Here is a 22,633-nt window from a genome sequence, read left to right as displayed (position 1 = left end):
TGTTGGTCACGAAAGTTTAAAAGCACTGTGTAGCAGGCCAGAGGGTAGTACAGCAGGTAGGGCATTGACCGCGCATCCAGCTGACCCTGGTTCAATCCCTGGCATTCCCTGTGGTGCCCCAAGGACTACCAGGAGTAATTCCTGAGTGCAGAGGCAGGAGTAACTCCTGAGCATCGCCGGGTGTGATCCAAAAAGTTAAAAATGATAAAATAAGCAAAAATAAAATAAAAGCACTGTGTCCTTCAGAAATGCAAAGTCATCAGGTTTCCCATAGGAAAAGAAGCTATGCTAATGAGAAGACAAATTAATTTGGGGAATCAGTGTGGGAATATTTTCAACCTAGTCTTGAAATGGGTGCTGAAAATATTGAACTCATCAAAATTAAGTAGGGAAAATATCCATGATGTTCTAAGTCCAAGGTAAAGTTCCCTTAAAAAGTCTGTTCTAGTTGATGTTCCCCATGTTCACTCTGAACCTGTTACGAGATGTTCAATGACAATATCAGCCCCATGACAACTGCTGGAATCAAAAGCAGGTGACACTTTGTAACTATCCAATAAATAACTGTTAAATAAGATGAGTAAATGGCTATTTTAATTGATGGACAAATGAGGATAAAGGTGGTGAAATTATTGGCACATTCAGTTTTTACAACAGAAGATCAACACAAATTCTTTGATGACCACTCTATTAATGACATATGGTCTCCTGTGCACCTCCAGGGGTAATTTCTGAGTGCAGAGTCAGGAGTAACCCCCGATCATTGCTGGGTGTGACCCAAAAATAAACAAACCAAACAGTGATATTACATTACTTGAATTTACATATCTCTAGTTTCTAGAAAATATGAAAGTCTTTAAATATGTATGATTTATTCATATTTTCAACTCTATGAATTGATAATTCCTATCCTTTGCCAATAGTCTAGCAGATTTCCAGGTTTTTGCTATTTATGTTCACGATATTCTTAAGTGTTCCTGGCATTATAAGTATTCTTTAGCCAAGCTTTTCCCATCTGTTAAGTATTAAATCTCTCATTATTTTTACAAAGTGGGATCAACTTAGTGTACTAGTATTTGCAGATATGCATGCCTAGGATCAAAATCTATGTTTATATCTGAAATCTATACTACTGTGTGAGAAGTGTCATTTCAAAGAAGGAAACCCCAAGAGTTCCTACTTATTCTATATCAGATATCATGATTTCTACTTTTGAACAACTAATAGTTTAATAAGAAATACACATAACAAAGTATCAGACAACTGAAATATATACAGAATGACAGTAAATGACTTGATAGCATGAACACATCTCATGTGACGATGAGTCTAGAAACTTTCTAACATATGTACTTTAGGAGCCAGAGTAATAGTACGAGTGGGTAGGGTGTTTGCCTTGCATGCAATTGACCCGGCTTTATCCCTGGCATCCCATACGGTCCCCTGAGGGCAGTAGGACTAATTCCTGAGTGAAGAGACAGGAGTAAGCCTTCAACATCACCATGTGTGGCCTAAAAATAAACATTAAATTAAATAAAATATGTACATAATATCTTTTAACATCCCTCCAATAAGTGCTCACAGTTAAATGACAACAATATATTATTCTATAATTTTGGTTGGCATGCAGACATTTTCTCCATTATCTTACATTATCTTACAAATAATATAGTAAACTTTCTACCTTGATGTTTCTTTTAAGGTATACATGTTTCTGTGTTTTATTTGAGACTTTATTGGTGATCCAGGTATAAGCAGAATCTCACACTGGGAGAATGATAAACACATATTACTGAGAGTTACGGTGCATGGAACATAGCCTGTTCTGAACCGAAATGGAATGTTTCAGGTCTTCTTAGTTCTTGGCAAAACTGAACTAAATCAAAATTCTTGATAAAACCATTAAGATTCTAAAGACATTTTGAATTTTTAAAAATGACAAACAAATAGACCAATTTTTACCAAATTATGGCCTAAAATATTCTTAACTTTCTTTGTCTAATTTTTAAATCATAGATTGGTGTACTAACAGACTCAAAGAAGAACCTACAAGAGCCCTTTAGTTAATGTAAGGATGATAGCAAATCACCACCTAAGGAAGGATAAGGCTTCAGTGGTAAAAGAACAGAAGAGAGTATGGGGAATATTGTCTGCCTTAGAGGCAGGGGGAGGGTGGGAAAGGGGGGGTATACCAGGGATATTGGTGGTGGGGAATGTGCACTGGTGGAGGGATGGGTGTTTGATCATTGTGAGATTGTAACCCAAACATGAAAGCTTGTAACTGTCTCACGGTGGTTCAATAAAATTTTAAAAAACTAAAAAAAAAGAAATGATGGAGGAGTTGGAGTGATAGCACAGCAGATAGGGCATTTGCCTTGCATGTGGCTGACCTAGGTTTGATTCCCAGCATACTGTATGGTTTCTAAGCACTGACAGGAGTAATTCCTGAGTACAGAGTAAGGAATAGTACCTGTGCATCACCGGGTGTGACCCAAAAAGCAAAAATAATAATAATAATAACAATAAAATAAAATAAGAAATAATAGAGCCTCAAAATGGAATACTATGCAGCTGTTAGGAAAGATGAAGTCATGAAATTTTCTTATAAGTGGATGGACATGGAGAGTATCATGCTAAGTTGCTAAGAGAAATGAGTCAGAAAGAATGGGACAGACAGAATAACTGCACTCATTTGTGGAATATAAAATAACATATTATGAGACTAATACCCAAGGAGAGTAGAGACGAGGGCCAGGAATACTGATCCACAATTAGAAGCCTACCTCATGAGCTGAGAGAGAAGGCAGCTGGGATAGAGAAGGGACCAAGTCAATGATAGTTATGAGGATCGCTTGGAATAAGAGATATGTGCTGAAAGTCGATAAAGAACCAAATCTGATGGCATCTCAGAATCTGTAATGCAAACCATAATGCCCAAAAGTAGGGAAATAGTAAGAGAGAAATTATCTTCCACAGAGACATAGAGACAGGGAGGGGTGGGAAGACAGGGAGGGATACTGGGATATCCGTGTTGGAAAATGTACACTGGTGGAGAAATGGATGTTCAATCGTTGTGTGACTGAAACTCAAACATGAAAACTATGTAACTGTATCTCAAGGTGATTCAAAAAAGAAAGAAAGAAATGACTAAGCCACAAAAAAAAACAGAAGAATAAATTAATTTCTGGGAGGAAATAATCACAAAAATTGGGTGTTTTCTTTTTTCCTTCATTAAAAATGTGTAGTACCTTAGGGTTTGTTGTTTGGTTTTGGTTTTAGGGCCACATCCTCAGTGTTCTTGGCTTACTGCTGACTTTATGCTCAAGGATTATGCCTGGCAGTGCTCAAGGGATCATACTCAATGTCAGAGATGAAACATATTCAGCCCAGAGGTAGTTGGCCTTTGTATTTTAAGCCTAGTGGAATGATTAAGTATTTTGTTATACCACAGAGAAACTGATCCACACAATTGACTTGGAAGAGGGAGAGTTAAAAAGGAGGGGCACTGGTGTCCCTGATGTGAAAATGCAGGTTATGGGTGTAGGGTTAAAATTTTATGCATAGGAAACCACCAATAACAGCATTATAAGTCACAAATCTCAACTTTAAAAATAATTTGTTATACTACGGTATGGCAGATTCACTCATTTCCCCAAATTTCTTGTTTGATTATCTCATGTTTTAAAAAATAGAATCTGGATCTCTGTTTCCCCATGCTGGATATACACCATCTGTTATTGTTTTCTAGTTTTTTTTTATTGACTGTTTCTTCTCTAATTATCTTTTTAGTAATTTCCTTCACTGTCACTGTCACTGTCATCCCGTTGCGCATCAATTTGTTCGAGCGGGCACCAGTAACGTCTCTCATTGAGAGACTTATTGTTACTGTTTTTGCCAAAGAAAATGGAAGAATGAAAGAAGTTTTAGATGAATTTTGCCATTGATGAATTAAACAGATTATGCTAGAATTAAAAGTTTTCTGAAACTTAGCTACAGAAAACTTCGTTAGATAAAAATATAGGACACTTGGGACTGGACAGTTAGTACAGCAGGTAGAGTGTTTGCCCTGCACATGGTTGAGCTGGTTTGATTCCTGATATTCCATACATTTCCCAGAGTCCTACCAGGAGTGATTAATGAGCACAGAGCCAGGAGTAAGTCCTGAGTACAGCCAGGTGTGACCCCAAAAAGGAAAAAAAAAACAGGACACCAAGTTAAATTTGAAATTCGGATCAACAACAAATAAATTTTTTAGTACAAAGATGTCCCAAATATTGCAAGGGAAAACATTTATCTGAAATTTAGTTGGCTGCTCTGTATTTTTATTTATTGTTTCAATCTAACTCCAGATTAATTTTAATTTACTAAGCTTAAAATTTTACCAATATTAATATTTTCATTTTTTAAAATATATTTTTAAAGCCCATGAGATTTAAGTGTTTTCAAATGGAGAAGGCATTTTGATGATGCAGAAGATACAAGAAATAGGGCCTTAGGAGCCTTAGCTGACTTGGGTGATCTACTTGCTGGTCATTTTCAGATAAGATATATCCGCTCACTTGGTGCCATTAACTTACCTATAGATTGTGAGGAACTGGTCCAGAACAGACCACAGGAATCAATTTAGCTTTCTCAAGACTCTTTTTACAGGAGCCTGCATGGCAGAATAACTTGATTTTCTGCCCCTGAGCAAGGAATTCAGATACAGGCACCCCGCGTCACAAGAAGGGTGGTGGTCAGACCAGATAACCAGATGCTTCTCACAAGACCCATATCACAAGACCCATATCACAAGACCGAGGACTGCCCCCAGAACCAGGACATTCCTGAATATTGGCGCGAATACTGATCTCTAAAACCATAGGTTAAGGAGTGATGTGCTTTTAAATGGATTGGTTAAGAAAGTTTGCAATATTACAAATCTATTGGCTATGAAATGCGCGGGCTCTGCTGTAACGGCCGGGGAAGGCCTATATAAGATCTCCTTTGGAGAAGCTCGGGGTCTTTGCCCAACCTGCTGGACCTGCGTGTCCGAGTAGGCGGCTGGGCCCTGGCTAGACAGTCTTACAACAAACCTTGCTTGCTGTTTGCAGTCTCTGGAGTCTCTTTGTCGTTATAGGGAGATCTCGATCCGTGCCCTAACATAGATTAGGGTCTTGCACTGTCTTCTAGTCATTCTTCAGGGCTTTAGAGTTTCAAACCACACTGCCTGCCTAGAGTCTCTATAAAAATAAAGGTAAGCACAGAGATTTGGGTTCCCAAGCTATCTTTTTTTCTGAGAAGCTACACAGTAAGCTCCTGAATAAAATTAACTGTTGCTTAAATGTATTCCTTGGGTGTTAACATCTAAAAGAAAAAGATCAGGACAGAGCTCAAGTGCATGCTTTGCATGCCTTGTCTTGCTTTCAGTCCCAAACAGTGCATGATTCCTCTACCACTTCCAAAGTGTGACATTGAGCACAGTCTTGAATTACCACCAGTACCACCAGATATCGCCCGAACCCAAATATATATATATTTTTAATTTTTTATTGAGTCACCATGTGGAAAGTTACAAAGTTTTCAGGTTTAAATCTCAGTTATACAATGCTCGAATACCCATCCCTTCACCAGTGCTCATATTCCACCACCAAGAATCCCAGTATAGCTCCACCCCGCCCCCTCACACCCCAACCCCCCCACGCCCCTAGCCCCCCCCCACCCTGAGCCCCCCCCCGCCTGTGTAACTAATAAATTTCACTTTACTTTCACTTTGATTGCATACAATATTTCAACAAAACTCACTATTATTGTTTGGAGAGTCTCTCCCCTAAAGTCAGACCTGCTGAAAAGGAAGCATTAGATAATTTGTTTTCCATTGCTGAGGATGAAGAGGTATGAGGTCGAGTGACCACACTTAGCGGCCTCTCAGTTTTGGGTTTCTGTAATTTAGTATTTTAGTAACTAAGTCCAGAGAGACATCTGCCAGAAGTTGCATCGTTGCCAACTTGTACTTCTCAGTAGGTCTTACCAAGTTTTCTTGCAATTCTGAATATTATAGGTATTTTTAAAGGTTAGTTTTAAAAAAAAGAGTGAGTTTCATGGTCTGAAAAATACTCACTCTCTTTGAAAACATAAGATGTGGGTGCTCTTGATCTCTTCACTTCCTCCCATATCCTTCTTCTAATTTCCCTTTCTCAGATGCATTTCTTCTTCTCAGAGTCTACATATTAGAATGCCTGAACTTATTCCTCCCACCTCTTCTCCAGTCAGATTCACTCCCCGGGTAACCCTTTTCAGTCCAATACTTGCAAGGCCACTTATGTGCTGATCATCCTAAATCTACTCTCCCTAATGCTCTAATTTGTTTGTACAACAGCCTCCTCAACATCTCAATTTGAGTGCTGAACTTAAATTTAGCACGTGAAAAAATAATTCTTTGTTTTCCTTCCTGATGGCTTCTCTTCAATTTTTTCTAATCTCAATAAACGGAAACTGCATTCTGCCAGTAACGTGATTCAAAATTTTTACATTTTCAAATCCTCTTTTTCTTCCAAACACCACTTCTAGCAGATGCCAAATCCAGGAAGCTCTATCTTTGAAATCTATCCTGAGTCTTTCCACTTCTCACTTCTTCCCCCACTTCATGAGAGTACCTTTTAGGTCTTGTCTGGATCCTGCAAGAAGAGCCAGATTGGCCTTTTCTCTTCCATCTCGCTTGCCCTCTGCCTACTCTCACTCCGGTTATTTTCGAGGCAGAATGACCATTTAAGAAAAATTAATTAGCCCTTCTCCAAGTCCTCCAGAGGTTTCTCATTACACTAAAATCTAAGTCCAAGGCTCTATATAACATGAATTCTGGCTTCCTTTTCAACTCCACTGTTCCTTTACTTTTTTCTTTATTCCACCTTAGCTATTCCAGTTTTTATTTCCGAAATGTCAAATTCATTTCCATGCCTCTGTTTTGTTTTCAGCTTCCATATCTATTCCCTAATGTCTATTAGACTTCTTCTCAAATATCTCTTTTTAGAGGTTTTCCTTGAACCTCTGATCCATAATAGGACGTTTAAATATAAATATTTTAGGCATTCTGTTCAGTAGTTCTAACTTTATGCATAACTATTTGATACATAATGGATAATACATATTATTTGTATGAACAAACACAAATAAAATACTCTGTCAAATCTCATTTTTGACTGCCCCATTATACATTTTGAGCATTCTTGTGAATTCTTGGGCTTTTTATGGTAAGAGTTAACAATTTCTCCAGATCACAGATTCTGCCCCAGACTTTAAGTTTAAAGAAGCTAAGAGACAATGAATAATACCTAAGGTCAATGGACAAATAGATAATCTAAAAGTCTTGAAGTTAGTCAGAACACCCTGTATAATCCTTACATTTCTATAAATATTCTTGTCACTCGATAAGTGACACAAAGACCCAGTTTTCCTATAAAAGATCCATATCTTAACTACATTTAATTTAGTCAGATAAAGGACTAGAGCAATAACACAGTGGGTAGGACATTTGCCTTGCACGCAGCCGACCAGGGTTCAATTCCTCCGCCCCTCTCGGAGAGCCCGGCAAGCTACCGAAGTATCCTGCCTGCACGGCAAAGCCTGGTGGTGTATTCAATATGCCTAAAACAGTAACAAGTCTCACAATGGAGATGTTACTGGCGCTCACTCAAGCAAATCGATGAACAACTGGACGACAGTGCTACTAAGTTCCTCCTCAACTAAGAAAGTTTTTTTCCTTTCCCTTTCGCTTTCCAATAGAATTTTCTATTTACAACTTTGTGTCTGAGTTTGAGCATATTTATTACTAAAAATTTTCATTCTTGAAACTCTTGATGAAACTGGGAACCATGAACCAACACAGAGACTGGCCCTGACGATCCTGCATTAAAGAACTTACAGTGGAGACAGTGCAGTTAGATAAATGAACCATCTATTCATTCTCCTAATTAGGTATCTTTTTTCCAAGTAACATAAATAAATTGGAATAAAATTATGCATAAAAGAGAAATTCATCACAAATATGGGAATATATCATTATGCAATCATAAAAATGTAAATGGGTATCTAAAGTAAAGGGACTGAATGTTAAGTACTGGAGAGCTGTCTGTCCTCCATCTTCCATGTCTGCTTCATGACCCTTTTTCTCTGATAACTGATTCTTCCTTCTCAGGAGCCTTAGAATAGATGGGGAAACAGGCAACCTATGGTTTTAAGAAAGTTCTATTACTTAAGAAGAGATTGACTTATTTCTCAATTTTAAGTCTTTTGTGAGAAACCTTTGGTTGACGACTTAGCATTAGGTATCCTGTGAGACCAGGAAACTATTATTTAACACTAGAAAACTGATTTGGGATCTATCATTCCTAGTGGGTGGAGTTTATGAATAGTTAGATGAATATGTTGCAAGTCACCTGACTCCCAGCTATCTCATGAGTTATGTTGCAGGTGACTTAGTTGAAGCAAGGGAAATAGCCTTGGGAAAAGAGCATTTCACTTCTCTGACCCATCTTGGCTCCACAGAGAAGTGCCTGGCCTGGGATATTGAGAGAGACAAAGAAGAATAAGCAAGGCAAGATAAGGAACTAATTCTCTAAGGAAAGGAATTATTAGTATAGAATTTTGCAAGGGTGGGCCTACAAGAAGGTGATGTTTAATGAACTGATGAACTGGATGATGCTTTTCATTGGACTCGGCATCAAGGGACAAGATGAGTGATTTATTTCTTTTCAAGGTCATGCGTGGCCATGCTCAGAGTTAACTCCTAGCTTTGCATCTTTGCATTCAGGGAGTCCCTCCTGTTGGGTGTTAGGAATTGAATCTGGTAAAAGTTCTATCTGTTATAATAACTCTCTGGCTCTAGGACACGTGATATTGTATACAGGTAAGAGAATAGGCATGAAAATTGCAGAGGGACTAGGGCCCATCTGCTTGAACTGTGCCACAAACGCAACTTATGAAGTTTCTGGGTTTTGTATGCAAATCTTCCATACAATTTTCAAGAACTGGAAAACACAAGACTAATCTACTCTTGTGCTAACAAAATCTTTTCTGCATTTTGTCATCATTGACAATCAATTTGCCACTTTGCCAATCTTTTCTCCAGTCCCTTTCAACTTTGACTACTTGATCACAAGAACCAAAAAGCTTATATCCAATATAAAAATATTATAGAGTAAAGTAAAGTCTAGTAAAGTCTTATGAGCACCAATACAGCATGGACACTGGTGTGTTACCAGCACCACAGGAAGCTGCCAAACGCGCTAGAGTACACTTGTTTGCTCTGCATGGAAACTGGTTCCCACCATCTGAGTTCTCATGGAGCTATGAACCTCAGGTGGGAGCAAGGTATCACTCTATGCAGGAAAAAGAAAGTGAGTCCTAACTTCTGCCCAAGATCCCAAGGAACATTGCCTTCCCTCACAGAAAATACTGGTAAAAGGAGACAAAATAGTGAATTAAAATAGTCTCATTTAAATAAATTTGCATAGATAGATATGACAGATGTGTGTCCACTATAGAACACAGGCTTCTCCAGAAAAAAGCCCAAAGTACATAACTCAGGTTGAGACAGAGGCCAGTCTCCAGGGTTGGGAATGAGCCCCAAATGCCTTTACAAGGATTGATTTTATAGTAAATTTTCTTTCAATCTACCCTGACCTGGAGTTCTCCACATAGTGAAAAGTTAATTTGGGCATTGTCAAAGGGAAAAAGACTTACACTCTTCATAGTCCTTTCATATGCATATCACGACCTTTAGATTTTGAGTGGCTCCACTCTTTGAGTACTACTCATTTTCTGCATCAGAATGGTATCTCATTTTCTTATATCCAAGGAGCTCAGGATTTACATCACAAAGAAATGTGGCCTCATGACTTTGGGCTACTTCAGGGCTGGACAGTTTCTTCTTAGTTTTATTATTTACAGAAAAACTCATTACCAGGTCTTTCACCCCAGACATATGCATGAAACTGATAACACTAAAAAAACCCTCATGATCTGCCATACTACACTTCCAAGCAACCTAAGATTTATTATTTTTTTTGTTTTGTTTTGTTTTCCAATATTCAAAATATTTTTTTTAATTTATTTATTTTTAATTAGAGAATCACCGTGAGGATACAGTTACAGATTTATACACTTTTGTGCTTATACTTCCCTCATACAAAGTTTGGAACCCATCCCTTCACCAGTGCCCATTCTCCACCACCCGTAAACCCAGTGTCCCTCCCACCCTCCCCAATCCCATCTCCCCCCCACCCCACCCTGCCACTGTGGCAAGGCATTCCCTTCTGTTTTCTCTCTCTAATTAGCTGTTGTAGTTTGCAATAAAGGTGTTGAGTGGCCGCTGTGCTCAGTCTCTAGCCCTCATTTAGCCCGCAACTCCCTTCCCCCACATGGCCTTCGACTACAATGTAGTTAGTGATCGCTTCTCTGAGTTGACCTTTCCCCGGAACGTGAGGCCAGCCTCGAAGCCATGGAGTCAACCTCCTGGTACTTATTTCTACAGTTCTTGGGTGTTAGTCTCCCACTCTGTTATTCTATATACCATAGATGAGTGCAATCTTTCTATGTCTGTCTCTCTCTTTCTGACTCATTTCACTCAGCATGAAACTTTTCATGCCCATCCACTTGACTACAAAATTCTTGACCTCCTTTTTTCTAACAGCTGCATAGTATTCCATTGTATAGATGTACCAAAGTTTCCTCAACCAGGCAACCTAAGATTTAAATTATATTCTTTTGCCTCTTAGTTGGGCTACCAAACATCTGCTATGTTAATACACTTGAGACTCAATATAGATAGAAAGTTTGGCAACCACTCACATTATGAGAGCTGCCTCTGTGAGCTGGTCTTTGTGTGTGTGTGTGAGGGGGGGGGGGCCCGCGGACATAGGAGGCAGGGGTAAAGAGGTCACTTCACCTGAATGTGCTCAGGGCTCACTCTTAGTTCTGTGCCCAAGGGTCACTTCTGGTGAACTTTCGAAATCATAAGGAATGCTGGGGATCAAACCCAGATTGGCTTTACTTACCAGCTGTGCTATCTCTCTGGCCTCTAAATTGGATTTTTTACTGGGCTTAAGCAGAGATTCTAAACTTTTAAGAATAAGTGATCAAGAAAATGCTATTATTCCTTTTTTTTTATAAAAGTGCTTCATCATAGCTCATTTTAAACATGTAAGTGAAATATTAGATCAACATCAAAATGATCTGAAGATTGTAAACTATTTGGTATATTTTTCTCTTATTTTTAATTTTTCTAAACTATTCCTGATTATTGATTTTATTAAATAAAGAAAGTGAGTTTTTCTGCTATATCTTTGAAGTAATCTGATGATGTAGGAGAAATGTTTGCTCAAATAAGGAGATAAACACTGTACAAGGAAGAGGGAAAACTCCTGGAGGAAAAGTGGTACTGGAAAAGATGGATTTGGTTTGGTTTTTCTGGGCCAGAACTGGTGATAAATCTCAGAGCTATTTTTGTAAGTGTAATTTTCCTTTACCTTTTATATTTGGTGCAAATGCTGTTCTACTTTTTTTTACTAACCCCTCATATTTATTGGAGGTTGTTTTTTTTTTAATAATTCGAAACATTTCTTAATGTTTAAAGAACATTCCTTTAAAATAAAGGCACTATTAAAAGTGTTACAGGCAGATAGTAGTAGGGATCTACTAATGAGCTTTTGGGAAAAAAAATTTAAGAAGAAATTGCCCAGTACTGAAGTAATCCAAAGGCATGGAGACCACATCTCTGAAACACAAATCCTGAGCTCTTTAGGGGTGGAGAAACTGAGACACCACCCAGATGTGGAAATGCAATTCCCCATAAAAGAATTAAATCCTCAGAAGAGGAGAAACTCCAGAAGAATCTAAAGGTCATGATGTAAATATGAAAAAAAAAATCAATGGTGAAAAGATTTCTCTATGACAATACCTGGATTAGCTTTTACATATGCTAAGATCCAACTGCCCCAGAATAGGTAAGTGGATACAGAAATGGTGGCATATATACACCATGGAATATTACTGAGCCCTAAGAAAAGATAAAGTTATTTGAGAACACTATGTGGATGGAACTAGCAAGTATCATGCTGAGTAAAGTTGGTCAGAAGAAGTCACTGTCACTGTCATCCCCATCCCGTTGCTCATAGATTTGTTTGAGCAGGCACCAGTAACATCTCTCATTGTGAGACTTATTGTTACTGTTTTTGGCATAACCAATACGCCATGGGTAGCTTGCCAGGCTCTGCCGTGTGGGCGCTATGCTCTCGGTAGCTTGCTGGGTTCTATGAGAGGGGCGGAGGAATAGAACACGGATTGGCCATGTGAAAGTCGAATGCCCTACCACTGTGCTATCGCTCCAGCCCAAAGACAAAATATAATTTTCCTCATATTGGAATATAAAGAAACATGATAGGAGAGTAACAAATGGTCAAGGACCTGAGAGCTGGTTTACAGAAGTGAATTTATCAATTAGGGGTTAGGGAGTGAATAGGATAAGACCTTGAAAGGATGCTAACATTTGTGGTGGGTGTAATATTAGAATATTGTATACATGAAACTATCAAAGAAGATATTGTGAATCACAGTGCCTCAATAAAATTGGGAAAATTTTTAATGTAAAAATGAATGAAAGATAATTTTTTTTGCAACTAGCGCAATAAATGTAGGTGTGCATATGTCTTTTGAATTTGTGTTTTTGTATTCTTTGGGTTGATAACAAACAGTGGAATTGCTAAATTAAATGGTAGTTCTATTGTCAGTATCCTTTTGTGGGACACACCTGGAGGAGCTCAGGACTTAATCCTAGCTCTGTGCTCAATGATCACATCTGGTGGTGCTCAGGGATGGGGTGCCAGGAATCTAACTTGGGTTAATCATGTGTGAGGTAATTACCTTACCTGATGCATTATCTCCCTAGACTCCATTTTTAAACTTTTAAGAAATCTCTACAATGTTTTCTATTTTGGTAGAACCAAAATAGAAGTCTCATCATGAGGAATATGAAGCTCACTTTCTGTCCACATCCCTGCAAGCACTCATTTCTGGCATTTTTATATAAATCATTCTCACTTATGTGAGGTTATATATCCATTGTTTTTATTTGCATTTATACTTGTATCACTTGTTTGCCTTGGAAACAGCCAACTCAGGTTGATTCCTCCATTCCTCTTGGAGAGCCCGGCAAGCTACCGAGAGTATATCGCTCACACGGCAGAGCCTAGCAAGTTACTTGGGGCGTATCTGATATGCCAAAAACAGTAACAACAAGTTTCACAATGAAGACATAACTGGTGCCTGCTCAAGCAAATCGATGAGCAACGGGATGACAGTGACAGTGATACAGTGATCACTTGTCATTCTGTTGATCTTCTATTTGTTCGAGCAGGCACCAGTAACATCTCCATTCATCCCTAGTATAGCCCAATGATATCTGCTTGCTCCAGGAACACAAAGAGTCTCAAACTGTTTGTTCAGGGTTTTGACAAAGAAGTCTGACCATATCGTTGGTGGGTGGCCACTCGGTCTTTTGACATCTCCTGGAATCCAGTCGGTAATAGCTCTAGTCCAGCAGTCATCTCTAAATCGCATTATGTGTCTGGCCCATCTGATTTTTTTTAATAAATTTATTTATTTTTAATTAATGAATCACCATGAGGGTACAGTTACGGATTTATACACATCTGTGCTTATGCTTCCCCCATACAAAGTTCGGGAACCCATCCCTTCACCAGTGCCCATATTCCACCACCAGTAAACTCAGCATCCCTCCCATCCTCCCCAATCCCATCTCCCCCCACCCCACCCTGTCACTGTGGCAGGGCATTCCCTTCTGTTCTCTCTCTCTAATTAGCTATTGTGGTTTGCAATAAAGGTGTTGAGTGGCCACTGTGCTCAGTCTCTAGCCCTCATTCAGCCCTCAACTCCCTTCTCCCACATGGCCTTCGACTACATTATAGTTGGTGATCCCTTCTCTGAGTTGCCCTTTCCCCAGAATGTGAGGCCAGCCTCCTAGCCATGGAGTCAACCTCCTGGTAGTTGTTTCTACAATTCTTGGGTGTTAGTCTCCCACTCTGTTATTCTATATGTCATAGATGAGTGCAATCTTTCTATGTCTGTCTCTCTCTTTCTGACTCATTTCACTTAGCATGAAACTTTTCATGCCGATCCACTTAAATAAAAAATTTGTGACCTCCTTTTTTCTAACAGCTGCATAGTATTCCATTGTATAGATGTACCAAAGTTTCCTCAACCAGTCATCTGTTCTAGGGCATTCGGGTTTTTTCCAGATTCTGGCTATTGTAAACAGTGCTGCGATGAACATACATGTGCAGATGCCATTTCGATTATACTTTTTTGCCTCTCTGGGATATATTCCCAGCAGTGGTATTGCTGGGTCAAATGGGAGCTCAATTTCTAATTTTTTGAGAATCGTCCATATTGTTTTCCAGAAGGGCTGAACCAGTGGGCATTCCCACCAGCAGTGTAGAAGGGTCCCTTTCTCGCCACATCCTCTCCAACAGCGGTTGCTTTTGTTCTTTTGGATGTGTGCTAGTCTCTGTGGTGTGAGGTGGTATCTTGTGGTTGTTTTGATCTGCATCTCTCTGATGTGGCCCATCTGATTTTTGATGCCTTGGCAAATGGATGAGACAGCATCCCTAATTCTTGACCATCGACAGAGGTAGGAACTCCGGATTCCTTCTCTCACTTGAGTGAAATGTGATACTCCAAGCGTAGCTTTTTGGATTCCTCTTTGGGATACCCGAATAGCATTCTCATGCTGTTTTTGTAGGGTCCAGGTCTCTGAGGCGTATGTTAGTGCAGGGAGAATGGTGGAGTCTAAAAGATGTGCCTGGAGCTGGAGATTCTTTATCCTCTTAACCACTTCTTCAATGCTCTGGAAGGTGTTCCATGTTGCTCTCTTCCTCCTGCACAGTTCTGGTGCCAAGTCGTTCCTCATGTTGAGTTCTTAACCGAGGTACACATAGCTGCTGCATTTGGAGATGTTCGTTCCATTGAGAGCAAATGAAACATCAGGGACTAATTTGTTTTTCATGAAAATTGTTTTGTTGAGATTCAGCTGCAGTCTGACTTTTCCACACTCGTGGTTGAAGTCGGCCAGCATTTGTGACACTTGTCTAATGTTTGGTGTTATGAGAACGATGTCATCAGCAAAGCGAAGGTGGTATAGTTGCCAACCGTCTATCTTCACTCCGATGCCTTCCCATTCCAGTCATCGCATGACATTCTCCAGGATGGCACTGAAGACTTTCGGTGAAATGGTATCACCCTGTCTAACTGCTCTCTTTATGTCAATGACCATTTTCTTGTAGAGTGGTGAGATCCTGGTGGTAAATCCGTAATACAGCTCATGGAGGATCCTGATGTACTGAGTTTGAATGCCCTGTTTGGCTAGGGCTTCGATGACCACTTCAGGCTCAAGAGAATCGAAGGTCTTCTTTAAATCGATGAACGTTAGACAGAGTGGCATCTTGAACTCTCACAAAACTTCAATGAGATTGGTCACTGTGTGGATATGGTTGGATGTTAGTGCGCAGAGGACGAAGATAGAAACTGCCGGCAGTGAGCCACATCTATTCAAGCGTAATTGTCCAGTTCGGGATGTTAGGCATTCGAATGAATCAATGCTCACGGCCAAGTTCATATTGATAAGGACACCAACGCCACCAACGCCAATGTTGTCACATGTTCTGAGGAGCAATTCTTCTCCAGTGCCAAAAATGGCATGATGTAATTGATGCCTTCTCATTTCAGTCAGACCAATGATGTCGTACTTGATCTTCTGCACTTGCACCATCAAGTCCTCGATGAATGCTTCTGATGCCAGTGTATGTGCGTTGAAAGTACAGACAGTCACTTTAGTCTTTCTTCCTTTTGGCAGTGTAGTTTGTCCCTGAGATTTTTGTCAGCCTCTCCTTGCTCATCCTTCTTAACACTGCTGTATTGGGGGCTCTTTCGGTGTCAGGCTAATGAGGCCAATTGTTGTTACTGTTTTTGGCATATCGAGCATGCCAAGGGTGGCTTGCTAGGCTCTGCGGGCGGGGTACTCTCAGTAGCTTGCTGGGCTCTTAGGGCCCCAGAGGTTTTTAAGGCGGCCTCAAATAGCCCTTACAGGTGTTCCCATGGTTCAGACCATATTTGAAGCCCATCAAATATGGTGCAAAAATTATGGAAAATGGGTATTAAGTGTATTATGGTCTGAAATGTGGCCTGGACCGTGGCGGTGGCTGGGTAGTGAAGGTAGTGGAGATCTGCTGGTGAGGTATTTATCTGGCTCAGGTAGGGTGGGTTGTCTGGGTTTGATCCCTGGGGCGGGGCACCGGAGGTTGGAGGAGGTAGACAGAGGATCTTGTTTAGGGTTTCATTGAGCCTGGAGTTCAAGGTCGCAAGGCTCTGCTTTACCTGGTTCTGTGGCGCTTCACTCATGCTTGTGGTTTGGCCCAAGTGTCTGGAAAATGGCCTGGAAAGTGGCTGGGTAATGGAGGTAGTGGAGGTCTGCTGGTGAGGTATTTACCTGGCTCTGGTAGGGTGGATCGTCTGGGTTTGATCCCTGGGGCAGGGCGCCGGAGATTGGAGGAGGTAGACAGAGGATCTTGTTTCAGGGTCTCGTTGAGCCTGGAGTCCAAGGTCAAAAGGGTCTTTATTCACATTTCCAGAAATTTTATTTCTGTGAGATTTTCTAATTGACTCAATAGCTCAATAGTTAGTCACATTCATGTTGCTTCATCTCTGTGTTTGAATTTTTTTTTATGTTTTCATATTGCTTATTTCTAGTTTTATTCCATTCTGATATAAAATTTTCTTCATGAACCTAACCAATGGTTGTCAATCTGTTTATTTCTGAAAATCAGTGTTGCTGAGGCAACACTTTAAACTTGATGACTTTTTTTCACATTTCTTTTTTTGTCTCTAGATGTGGTCTATCCTGGGGAATATCTCAGCTGCACTACCACATTATATATATTCAACTTTGGGGCCAGAGAAAGTGAGTTATTTATCTACTAGGATCAGCTCCTTCAATTCTTTTTTTAAGATTGTTGTTTCTTATTGATTTTATGTCCTATTAATGTATTTATTAGTGAAAATGTGGCATAAAGACTCATTATTGTATTGCTAGAAATAACTCTCTTCAGAAGTTAGTAGTTATTTTGATAAAACTTTGGTTCAGATTTGTTAAAAAGGTTTAGTCCTCTTGAAGAATCAATCCTTTAGTCATTGGATAATGTGCATTCCTGACTCATTACTTTTTGTCAATTTGAACTATTCTTGTCTTAGTAAGATGATAATTTGCCTTCTATGATTGTTTTCCAAATATTTCTTTCTTTTTTTTTTTGCTTTTTGGGTCACACCCAGCGATGCACAAGGGTTAACTCCTGGCCCTGCACTCCGAAATAACTCCTGGCAGCGCTGGGGGACCATGTGGGATGCTGGGAATCGACTACATGCAAGGCAAACGCCCTACCTGCTGTGCTATCACTCCAGCCCCTCCAAATATTTCTTTAACACGAGTTTATCACTAAAGTTTAGCTAAATGCCTGATATGAGAACTGATCTATAGAACTAAGTTTATCATGTTTTGGGAACAGAGGGTTTGCATTGAGGGAGGAGAAGGTGCACAGACCATTGTGGAGGGAAGCAGACATTCTGGAAGAGGATGAGGTATTGAAAAATGTGTACATAAAATGTTATAATTAGTATTGCAACTTATAGTGCATACAATAAAAATTACTAAAATTAGTGATAGTGTAAAATTTTAAAACCCCCAAGACTTAAATTATATTTTTATTAATAATTTATTGTATGCTAAGAGTATGTAGCTGTATTATTTGTTTATTAAGATATACATTTTCTTTATGTATGTTGTGTTATACCTATTTATTTGAATAGAAGACATTTTATTTGCAATGTAATTAATATGTTCCCCTAAATAAATATGTCCCTCCTAAGAGGCATGGATTTATCATTTTTTTTTCTAGAACAGTTCAGCATAAAGTATTGCTCTCTAGTGAATAGAGGAAAGAAACAGAAGGAAGACTCCCACCCAGACCCCTTCCCCACCACACATTTGACTAATAGGTTCATCTTGTAGAGCTGAATATGCAAATCAATGATCTCCAAATCAATGAGCAAAGTTTGGGGGTGGTTTTTGTTTTGGGGACCATACCCAGTGGTCCCCGGGGATTACTCCTGACTCTGTGTCCTCGGATAACTCATGGCAAAACTTGGGGGGACCTTATGGGGTGCCTGGGATCAAGCTTGGGCCCACCACCTGCAAGACCAGTGCTTTACCCACTGTGTTACCTTGCCAGCCCCAAGGACCAAGGTTCTATAAATTAAAATTTGCACTTCACTGAAAAGGTAAAATATATTTGTCAGAAATCTTCATATTATTTTAAAAATAGAAAAGTAACATTCAGATTTTTAAAATTTGTGATGTATTTGATAAGCACAATGACACAAAATTTAACTAATTTTAACCGGTCCAAAATATTATATGCAGCTGTAAAATTGCTGTTGTTTTCTTATAAGATTAAAGTTATGTGATAAGGGGTGGAAATTGGGGAAAGATTCAAGGTAGGGAGAATTTTATCTGCAAATGAATCACAATAGATGTGTGTATTTATTCAGTTTTTAGTGACTGAAATATGACTCAGCTATGTTCTTTATGTAAAAATTACTAATAAATTAATGAACAAATTTTCCCATTATGTTTTTCTATGGGCTGAAGCAATAGCAAAGCAGGTAGGGCATTTGTCTTGCACGAAGCCAACCCAGGTTCGATTCCTCCGCCCCTCTCGGACAGCCCGGCAAGCTACCGAGTGTACCCCGCCTGCACGGCAGACCCTGGCAAGTTACCTGTGGCGTATTCTATATATCAAAAACAGTAACAACAAGTCTCACAATGGAGACATTACTGGTGCCTGCTCTAGCAAATTGATGAGCAATGGGATGACAGTGACAGTGATACAGTGATTAATAAATAAATGGATTTTTTCTGTTAATCTTCCATGGTTATGTTAGTATATTGTATCCTTTTAGAGTAAAAAGTATGTTTATTAGCCGACAGTTGTAGGAATCTAGAGCTTGTTAGTTTAATTATGTTCTTACTTATTTTAATACACTTAACCAGTGTAAAAACAGAAGCACTTAAACTCAGTGTTGCTACCCAGGTGATCAGGCAGGTTTTCGCCTATGGGGTTGTTTTAAGCAGAAACATGAAAGGTATGAGTTGGTATATTGTATCCTTTTAGAGTAAAAAGTATGTTTATTAGCTGACAGTTGTAGGAATCTACAGCTTGTTAGTTTAATTATGTTTTTACTTATTTTAATACACTTAACCAGTGTAAAAACAGAAGCACTTAAACTCAGTGTTGCTACCCAGGTGATCAGGCAGGTTTTCGCCTATGGGGTTGTTTTAAGCAGAAACATGAAAGGTATGAGGTTGCAGCATTTAAAAAGTCTCAAAAATGATGAGTAAGGTATTAAGGCTGGAAAAAGCTTTTCATGCCCAAGGCAGAGAGTCAAGTAAGAGGATAGGTCAAAATTGCTATATGCTTAACAGGTAACCAGATGGCAGATCATTAAAGACTTATTAGCCATAGTGTAAAGTTGGCAGAGTCTCTTGCTCCCATGCTGGAGGGGTGGGTTGAGCCTCCCTCCCCGCCCCAAGCAGAGCCCTGGTAGCCGAAGAACTCTGGAACCCAGCCACAGCCATGCTCAAGGCCACTATCCACAGGCTTGAACGAGCCTCATGCATGAAGGAACCAACAGAGGAACGCAGGTGTGTGGGACCCGGGGCTGAGATCTCCAAACATGCTCTGATCGAAACTGGGCCTCTTCCACCCAGATCTCCCATTTTCCAGAAGTTAGCTGGTCACACCCACAAACTGCCCCTGGCACCCCTGTAATCCCATCAATGACCAACATCCAGAGACTATAAAACCAAGCTCCCGGAAGCCTCTTATAGCCTATTTCTCCATCTCGGAGAACCTGGCAAGCTACTGAGAGTTCCCTGCCCGCATAGGAAAGCTTGGCAAGCTCCCCGTGGCATATTCATATGCCAAATACAAGAACAATGATGGGTCTCATTCTCCTGGCCCTGAAAGAGCCTCTAATGTGGCACCTTTGGGAAGGACGAATAAAGAGAGGCTGCTAAAATCTCAGGGCTAGGACAAATGGAGATGTTACGGGACCTGACTGAGCAAATTGACAATCAAGGGGATGATAGTGATAGTGATAGTGAAAAGTTTAATTATCATGAGCACAATGAGAAGTCACAAAGGAAGGATGGAGAATGTAAACAGGAAAATGATTAAATATTTTGGGGGGGCCACACCCAGCTGTGCTCAGCCCTGGATCTGTGCTCAGGTATTACTCCTGGTATGCTTGGGAACCAGATGGGGCTCCAGGAATTGAATCTGGGTCAGCTGCTGTTAAGCCAGGCTCAAGATAGAAGTAAGATGTGTGATGCAAAATCAAGGAATTTTTTTTTCTTTTTGGGTCACACCTGGTGATGCACAAGAGTTACTCCTGGCTCTTCACTCAGGAATTACTCCTGGCGGTGCTCAGGGGACCATATGGGATGCTGGGAATCAACCCAGGTTGGCCACGTGCAGGGCAAACGCCCTACCTGCTGTGCTATTGCTCCAGCCCCCAAAGCAAGGAATATTATTGCTAGCTCGAGCTAGGGTCCAAGTCCCCACCAATGCAGTGGCCTCAGGACAAGGACCCCAAACTCTAGTTTCAGAGGACATTATATAACATATTGTTACATAAGCTACTCATTCTTTGCAGAAGGCAATTTCTGGCCAAAGTCATTGTCATTGCTATGTGGCATATGGTGATTGATTGAGCCCACTTGCTGGACCCAGAAATTTTCCCAGTGGGGTCTTGGTTGGCTAGTTCTGCATTGTTTTATTTCTGGGAAATCAAAACTGTTTCAGTTCTGGAAATTGAACCTGAGACCTAGGTGATTTTTCTCATTTCTATCGCTTGTCATGGCATTGCCATTGCTTATTGTGTGGCTCATCTCTTCACTGCATGCAATGCAAGCAGTCTACCCACTGTACCATCACTCCTGCCCCTGATAAAAATTTTAATAAAATAAAGCATATTGTATAGCAGCACTCCACACACAATATAGCTAAAGCTCTCTGGGTGCCTAACCCAGCACTTGGAGCATCACCTCTCCCCACCACCAGGGTCTTGAGACAGAAGCGATCGTGCTTTTGATGCCTCCAGCACAAAGTACATGGGTGGGTGTGCAACCTGAGACACCTTTACTCCTTACATGTTACTTGGTCCACCTCATTTGTTCTGCAGCCACTGGGTATTCCCCTGCTTCACTCCCCCAGAAACTTTTTCCATCAGATTTACACAACCTATGACATGTTAGAAATCTGTGAGGCCTCATTTAGACCCAGCTTAGACTCATTTAGACTTAGACTCATAAGTTTCTGCATTAAAACATGGGACTTGGTTTTACCTTGCTCATTCTGCTGAAATATGCTCATGCATCACTGGACGTAGCTAGAAATAAAAGGATAAATAGCAATCTGATAAGCTGACCAGCTTATCTAATCACCACTAAGATATTTTTACATCTGAAGTTCTGAAGTTACGTAGTTACTACTCATGAAACACTAAGAAAAGTGAGGAGGAAAAAAGGACGAAAGAAATAAGTTCCTGAAGCACAAAATGACAGAAGCCAGGGGAGTCTTTAAGCCCATCTAAAACTCTGACACCATTCAGGATGACCTCAAAACCACAGGTGTTTTTCTTAAACACCAGTCTTTACAGCTGTAGAGGAAATGAAGGAAGCACTAGAAGAAAAATACAATCAACTGAAAGAACAACTGAAGTAAAATATTAAAGAATCCATTGAATTGAATTGAGGGAGATAAAGTATATATTAACAAGTCAGAGCCCCAGAATTCAGAATGCCAAAAGTCCTGTCAGTGATCCTTATCAGAAGATAAAACACAAACCCTCACACAAAAAAAGAGGCAATCAAAAAGAAGGTAAACAAAAACTAAAGAAAATGTACAATATTTAATGAAAGATAGCAAGGGGAGTAATCTTTGAATTGTAGGATAACATAAGGAAAGGAAAATGGGAAAGAGGGAGAAAGATTAGTGGAAGAGATAACAGCTGAAAATTTCTTCAGTCTTTGGAGGGAGATGCACATAGATTCAAGGCCCAAAGAGTAACCAAATAAAATTCACAAATAGAACAGCATCAAGATATTGCAATCAAAGTGGCAACAAGCAAAGATAGGGACAAATTACTTAAAGTGGCAAGAGAGAAGCAAAACCTAAAATACAGGAGAGGCAACCTAAAACAACATTTCTCTCTTACAAAGCCATAAAAGCAATAAAGAAGTGGAATCATATATTCAAGGCTCCGAGTGAAAGAAATATTCTGTCCTGCAAAGTTACTATTCAAGTTTGAGGGGGAAATAATATTCTCAGACAAATAAGAACTTGAAACATTTGCAATATCTAATCCATCCCTACAATGAATATTAAATAAACTCACACACAAAACATTGAATGGCAAAACAACCAAAATTTACATAGAAAAATGGTCACAAATTCATATATACAATAGT

This window comes from Sorex araneus, chromosome 9 (assembly GCF_027595985.1).
Source record: "Sorex araneus isolate mSorAra2 chromosome 9, mSorAra2.pri, whole genome shotgun sequence".
NCBI lineage: Eukaryota > Metazoa > Chordata > Mammalia > Eulipotyphla > Soricidae > Sorex > Sorex araneus.
Note: the sequence above shows the minus strand (reverse complement) of the source record.